General features: G+C 39.1%; 1 protein-coding gene across 1 annotated transcript in view; it reads right to left on the reverse strand.

The window, feature by feature from the left end:
- Positions 1-721: 721 nt before the first annotated feature.
- JAK2 (Janus kinase 2) overlaps positions 722-7,967 on the reverse strand; it is a 107,837-nt gene continuing 100,591 nt past the window's right edge. The window contains exon 26 of the mRNA XM_015570522.1: positions 722-876. The gene's annotated coding sequence lies outside the window, so the exon portion shown is untranslated. The remainder of the gene's footprint in view (positions 877-7,967) is intronic.

Genomic DNA, 7,967 nt, shown 5'->3' on the forward strand with positions numbered 1-7,967 from the left:
AGCAAATTCTCAATGCAGGAGCTGCCCTCTGGTGGTCAGTGCGCTCCCACAGGGGAAGCTCTGCTCAGCCACAAGCCAGGCTGATGGCTGCCAGTACAGCAGTGGCGGTGGGAGCCTCTTCTGCCTCCTCAGCAGCCCTAAGGATGTCAGACTGCAGCTTAGGGCTGCTCCCCGCTGGCAAGTGGACATCCCCCAGGGCTGCCGGGCTGCCAGAGGGATGTCTGATTGACATCTTAGGCCCAATCCCCCGGGGAGCGGGCCTAAGCCAGCAGGTAGTCATCCCCTGAGGGGTCCCAGACTGCAAGAGGGCACAGGCCGGGCTGAGGGACCCCTCCCTACCCCTGAGTGTACAAATTTTTGTGCACCAGGCCTCTAGATTTATATAAAAGTCTTTACTTTGATGGGGATTTTTAGTTTGGATATTTTATATAATTCCAAGTTAATAGTTTTTAATGCACCTTGGTGTGACTGTATTGTGTTCCTTCTACTTAGGGCTCATGATCTTCTTGAATTTGTTTGTTTATTATTTGGAATTTAGAAAAATTTCACTCTTTCTTCAAAATTTGAAATTCTCCTGTTTATTCTGGATCTCCATTACACAGATTATACTGCCTGATAGTATCCCCCAGCCCAGTGATAGTCTGGTTTTTGTTTGCTTGATTGTGTTTTCTCTTTGTGCTTCAGTTCAGATAGCTTCTATTTGAACCATTATAAGACTCACCTCATATGTTTCCCTTCTCTTGGGGAAGCACAGTTGTGTCTGTTATCCAATATCTGAATTTAGGTGTTTCGTTTCGTTCTCCACTTCCTTACAGAGAAAGGGCAAACCTGGTTCAAGTTACTCCGTGTGGCCAGAAGCAGACACTTCAGCTTAATCTTTAAGGAAAGAATAATCAAATCAGACATGGGCATACCATCAGAGTACCATTCTTAGATTGCAATTTGACTTCAAACTTCAGTGAGAAAGTAATCAGAGAAAAACGCTCTCATGCTTCCACCACCAAACCTATAAACCTACCTGTATTTACTCCATTTTACCATCTTCCCCCTAGTTGTAAAAGTGTCCGTGATGTATTAAAGAGATATTTCTCTCTTGTGCTCTGGATCGCATTCAAAATTTCACTCCTTTTATAATTCTCTCCCCAATATCATTAGTCACTCTCTTTCTCTATGACTCAAGCATCACCATATAAAAGTGGTTTAAGATTGCCCAACTAAAAGACTTCACACCCTCATGAAGTTTCACCTTATTTTCCTGCTTTTCTTCAGGGCAAAACTTCTCAAAACAGTTGTCTACATTTACTGTCTCCACTTCTTTACTAATCTCATAACTTCTTCAACCTGATAGAGTCTGGAAGCTTATCCCTTGAACTTACCCATCCATTCACAGTGCTCCTATTACTTGGTCCTTCAGTAAATATATTCAACAGAGTTGACCACTTTCTTCTACTTAAAGCACATTGTTCTCTTGCTTTCATGAAACCACACTCTCTCACTTCACTGACCATTCTTTGCCTCCTCATCCTCAATCGGTTGTCTTGGGTTCTGATCCTTTACTTGCTTCCTTTTTCTAACAACATTTTCTTATGTTACCTTAACTATATCCATTATTTTAAATGACTACCTATGGACAGTTCTACTTGGATATCCAATAGGCATCTCACATTTAACATGTTCAAGATGGAATTCTTCTAAACCCCCCACAGCAACTAGATGGATGGTATTTGCTCAAACCAAAACCTGAGACATGCTTGATTTGTTTCTTTTTTCTAATCCCTCACATCCAATTTTTCAGTAACATACTTTTCTACTTCTTTCCATTTCTATCCCCACCTCTCTAGTTCCAAGCTACAAGATACTTTCAGAAAATGGTGAGTAAACTAGTCTAGCTGGAATGGAAAGTTATTATTGATGAATAGTGGGAGAAAAATCTAGGGAAGGCAGTTTGAGACATGTTTTGAAGGTCTTCAAATGACAGAATCCTCATTTACAAAGGGGAGCAGACGAAGTTAACCCTCCTGAGCATAATTCTCCTGAGAAGTGGTACTTTTTCAATAACTTAAAATATATTGGCATAACAGTTGTTAATATTATAATAAAAGGATGGTAGTTAAAGGCATATGAAAGGAATACAAGGAGACAGGTGGAAAAGTTAGTTAAATGATGGTATCTTTAAAAAGTACTTTCTTCCTGTTGTTCAATCACACAGCAGGCCCTAACCCAGACTCTTTTGATGTTAAAATCTAGCTCTGCCTCTGGTGACACTCTGGAGTGTTGAACTTTATTCTGCAGGAAATGGGGTGAGTTGAAAAGCTTTTGAGCAGAAGAGTGACATGGTTAAAACTGTACTATACTGTGGGAATAATGGCCTGACAATGATGTGTAGGACTAATGTGAAAATGTAGAAAGAGTAATTAGGTTATTACGATAGAACAGACATGAAATTATAAGGGAGTGCAAAAAATGAGATTGATGCAGTAGGAGGAAGATTGGAAAGAGTACAAGAAATAAAAACAAGAATCAAATGTGTTTATTCAAGGATTCTCATCTCTGATGACAAGAGAATTATGGTGTCATTATGATGACTAAGTACATTAGGAAGGGAGGCTATTTTGTGGAGAAAAATACAATATGTTCTGTCTACAAGTTCTGAACTGACAGCTGTAAATAATAGTTATATATGGCTGTACTTGGCATAATTCTCTGAGTCGTTCACCATCATACAAAATAATTTTGCAACCTTGGTTCTAGGTTACACTTCCAAGGTTATTTACCTGATTCCAATATATTAAATATATATTTGCTATATTATATGCGTAACTGATATTGCTTCAGTTTTACCTACCACTGATTTCCTCTACTGCCATTTCATCAGAAGTAACTTCCTTTTAGAGATGTGCTACTTCTTCATGTTGTTTTTTCCCCTAGATATTTGCAGGTTATCTTTGTAATGCTTTCTAAAGGTACATCCTACTCCCTTCTCAACTAAAAATCCCTTGAGGCTCTAAACATTTTTGTTTTCTAACAGTACTTAGTATAGTGCCTTGTTCACTGTAGGCTCTCAAAAAAGATTTGTTAAAAGACTAAATAAGTAAAGTTTATGGTTTGTTTACAACCTGGGCTCATTTCTTCAAAAAATAAGGTAATTTAGCATGTTTTAGTATATACAGCATCTATCAGAGTCAGAAGAGCTGGGCTTTAGCCTGGCTTTATTCTTACTCAGATCTGTGATGTAGGAGAGTTAAGGTAACTTCTTTGGACTTAGCTATAAACCTCTGATCCTCTTCTTGCACCCCAGTAATCCTCCTTCACGTAGCAAATATTATGGTGACTATGGAAAACATGACTTAGTCCCTTAAAAAACCATATGTATGTCTAGACTTGAGAGTATTCAATTTAAATAATAGTTATTATTTAAAGTTAATAGACGTTCATTTATTTTTTATATGTTTTATTGATTTTTAGAGAGAGGAAAGGAGAAGGAGAGAGGATAGAAACATCAATGTGAGAGAAGCATCAACATCAATCTGCTGCCTCCTGCATGCCCCCTACTGGGGATCAAGCCCACAACCTGGGCATGTGCCCTGACCTGGAATTGAACTGGTGATCTCTTGGTACATGGGTTGATGCTCAACCACTGAGAAACATTGGCCAGGGAGTTCATTTACTTTCAACTTTCCTCATCCTTACATTGCTCCTTTCACAAAGACTCACTTTCTACATTTAATCAAATTGTTGTGCACTTTAACTATTTTGTTTATAGGACAGGATATAGTTAGTTTTCCAACTGAAAATATACTTATTTATACTGGGAACTAAAATGATTTTGTCATCTTGCTACCTGGGAAATGTACCTGCAGTTTATCTACTTTATTACTGCTTTATATGTGTGCTGCCAAAACTGTTAAAGGCAGCATGATGAAGTGATATGAACTCTGATATTGGAATCAGACTGCCTAAATTTCAGCATCCATTCTTTGTACATGTAGGATTTGGGAATTTATTTTATCTTGCTTAACTTCAGTCTGCACACATTTAAAATGAAAAAAAAATGGCACCTACCTCATAGTTGTATGGATAAAATGAGATAACCCACAAAAGAGGGACATGACTCCTACCCAAAGTATACTAAAGATTTAATGCAATCCCTATCAAAATCCCAATGACACTTTTTGTGGAAGTAGAAAAACCCATCTTAAAATTCATATGGAATCTCAAGAGACACCAAATAACCAAAAGTTTTTTGTTGTTTTTTTTAAACTACAACGAAGTGGAAAGTGTCACACTTCCTGATTTTAATACTTACTACCAAAGCTATAGTGATCAAAACAGTATGATACTGGCAAACATATAGACCAATGGAATAAATGAAGAGCTCAGAAATAAACTCTCACATATACAGTCTTTTTTTTAATTTAAAAAGAAGAAAGCACTCTACTAAAAATATGGCCATTAAGTAGGTGAGTTGGAGCTAAAAGAAAATGACCTAGGGCCTGGCCAGTGTGGTTCAGTTGGTTGAGTGTCATCGCATGCACTAGGTCACTGGTCCAATTCCTGGACAGGGCACATGCCTGAGTTGCAGGCTTGATCCCCATTAGGGAGTGTTATGTGAGGTTTCTCTCTCATCAATGTTTCTGTCTCTTTCTTCCTCTTCCTTCCTCTCTCTAAAATCTATAAAAACATTTTTTAAAAGAAATATTGGAGTTCACTCATCTTTAAAAAAAAAATAAGAAAAGAAAATGACCTAGGTAATTACTAGAGCCAAAGAATTTTGGCATTTGATTGAGTTATGCTCTAACTCAGTGATGGCGAACCTTTTGAGCTCAGCTTGTCAGAATTTTGAAAACCCTAACTTAACTCTGGTTCCGTGTCACATACAGAAATTTTTTGATATTTGCAACCATAGTAAAACACAGATTTATATTTTTGATATTTTATATATTTAAATGCCATTTAACAAAGAAAAATCAACCAAAAAATGAGTTTGCGTGTCACCTCTGACACGCACGTCATAGGTTCGCCATCACTGCTCTAACTCAATACTCTAACCTTCCACAGTTATTTTAGTAATCCTAAAACAAGAGACATTAAAAAAGTTAGGAAAATTCCCATTACATGTGAAATTAATATCAGATCTGGAAAAAAAGTTTTCCCAGCACCATATTCATTGTTCCTCAGGTCTCAGATGTCTAAATCATTTTTAGGAAATAGACTGGTGTGTGTGTGTGTGTGTGTGTGTGTGTGTGTGTATCAGAGAGGAATAGAGACGGTGAGAGAGAGAAAAACATCAATGATGAGAGAGAGAATCATGAATTGGCTGCCTCCTGCACACCCCACACTGGGAATCAAACCCACAACCCGGGCATGAGTCCTGACTGGGAATCGAACCATGACCTCCTGGTTCACAGGTCAACGCTCAACCACTGAGCCACGCTGGCCAGGCAATAGATAGTTCTTTACAGTTCTATCAACTTTGGGGTATTTCTTCCTCTGTAATAGTTTTGGAAATAAATGGGTCTCCTGAAGGGCTGGTGATAAAATTTATTTGGGTGGAAATAGGCGGCTGCCCCTGGGTTTCCAATTCCCATCTCTGTTCCTCTTGCCATGGGAAAAGTACAAATTTGTCTTCATCAAGGCCAAAACAAAGTCCAGTGTCCTGTTTCATATTAAAGCTTAGTCCTTTGGAGCCCATGCAGTTTGCTACAGGCCCCAGGTGTGACTGCTAAACCCACATGGTTACTACGGGGAGTAACAAATGGGGCCAGTGCAGGTCACTGAGAGAACTCTGCTCCCTGGGGTTATATTATCTCAGTCTTGGACCAGGAGCTTTTCTGAAATAACCAATCAACTTCCCAAACTTTCTTGAGCTTCTGATGGGTCCACCTCCCAACCAATCCTTTCTTTCCCCAGGTTAGATTGACGGGCTATGGTTGCTATTTTGGCTCCTACTATGCATGCCTCATAGAAGTGCCTTCCCTTGGGCCATTTGGACTTCGACTGCACATGTGCTTACCTCCCTCTTTAGTGTTTTATCTCTTCCCCCAGTGATCTGTGGGGAACAGGCCGGTGGTTCCCTGAGGTGGGGCGGTGGTGGTGTGAAGCTACAACTTCCTGGTGAAGTAAGCAGGGTCATGCTTCCCATTTGATCATGCTTAATAATGTCTGCTTCCCTTTGCTTCCTTAATATCTAGCTACCTACGCTAACAGCTGTAAACAATAATATAAACACTCAAGTAGGTGCTGCACAGTGCTTACTTACACCTCGTGGTTCTTCATTATCTTCAGATATAGCCTTCTGGAACAGATCTATTTTTTAAAATGAACTTAGCATTTTCTTATTATAAAAATCTTTGCTGTCATCTTTGTTTTGCATAGCTCAGTGTTACAAAGACACCACTCTAATAAAAGTTGTTCAACGTTTTAAGATGATCATTAAGGCCTATGAGACTTAATATGAAAAATCTGAAGAAACCATAGAAGATATCTAAAAAAACATGACGCTAAAAGCCTTTTCTGTTTTGGCACTCTTCTTGCTCAAATGTGGCCGAAGGCTGCTAAAAAACCACTGTCCCTTCTAAATAATATCCCAGGAATGAGTCTTCCCAGCTGTGAGGGACTAACAATGGGATGACAATAAAATGAGCCACCTGACAATGGAGGATGAAGGATGCTTTCATAACTGATCAGTACTGCTTTCCAATAATTGATCAGCAATGCTTTCAAGAAAAAATCTTGAAAAGCGGGGAAATGTAAACAATAATATAAACAGAGTCACTTTAATATGGAGCTGCTCTGCCAGAAGAACTGCCTCAAATCTTTGGAATGTTAAAATAGGGCAAAAGAACCTTTAGACTGGGATTAGGCAAACATTGTGCTCCAAAGAATTCTTTACAAAGATAACAAGAAAGCAGTTCTTATGACTAATGGGCTGACCACCGAACTCCAAATTAAATTTAAAACACTGTTTAAAATTAGTATCATTATTATCTGAACCAGTAGAAATGCCTTCCTTCTATTAATGTAATCGTCCTCCTTCTCTTTCTCATGAATACCCACTGCTTTGTCTCCTAACTGAAACACTATTTGGGCTTCTACCTGAATCAGTGCATCCCAAATGCCCATCTTTACTGATTTTAAAGAAATACTTGTTACCTCTCACTTTGAAAGGCTTTTTAATTTTAATTTGATTGACTGATTGAGAGAGAGAAACATTGATTCAAGAAACATGGATCAGCTGCTTCCCACACCCCCCGAGTGGGAATCAAACCTGTAACCTAAATATGCACACCAAACTGGGAATCAAACCCACAGCCTTCTTTTGGTGCATGGGACGACACTCCAACAGAACCACATTGGCCAGGTCCCTTTTTAAGTAAACACAGTTGTGGGCCAACTCACAAAAGTCTACTCACACTCCTGAATGCATATTGGAACTTTAAATCAACCTTCAGGAGTTTATTAGCCAACCACTAGACACCACCACATCCTGCATATATGCATGAACTTTCAGAACTGTTGCCCATAATCAATCAAAACGTAGTAAATATTTCTTCTTATCAACTGGGCACCTACCATAAAACTGCCTCTACATCACTTTTTCCCATACATGTTATCTGTAACCAATGTAAATTCTTCCAAAACAACTTACATCTTTCTTCTTCAAAACATCCTATCTAATAAAAGAGAAACATGGTAATTAGTGTATGACCGGTACTGTTCCCATTGGCTAATCAGGGCGATATGCAAATTAACTGCCAGCCGAGATGACGGCCGGCAGCCAGGCAGCTGGAAGCGAACATGAGGTTTGCTTGCTTCAGTGATGGAGGACTCCAACATTCCCCGCCTACCTTGCCCACCTCTGAGCTTGCAGTTTGAAACATTGTAGCAAATATAGAAGCTAAACAAAACCCCAGAAACCAGCTTTCAGCCAGCCAGGATCTCAGAGCTGGAGTTGATACAGGGTTTGG

This window comes from Myotis davidii, unplaced genomic scaffold (genome assembly GCF_000327345.1).
Source record: "Myotis davidii unplaced genomic scaffold, ASM32734v1 scaffold547, whole genome shotgun sequence".
Lineage (NCBI taxonomy): Eukaryota > Metazoa > Chordata > Mammalia > Chiroptera > Vespertilionidae > Myotis > Myotis davidii.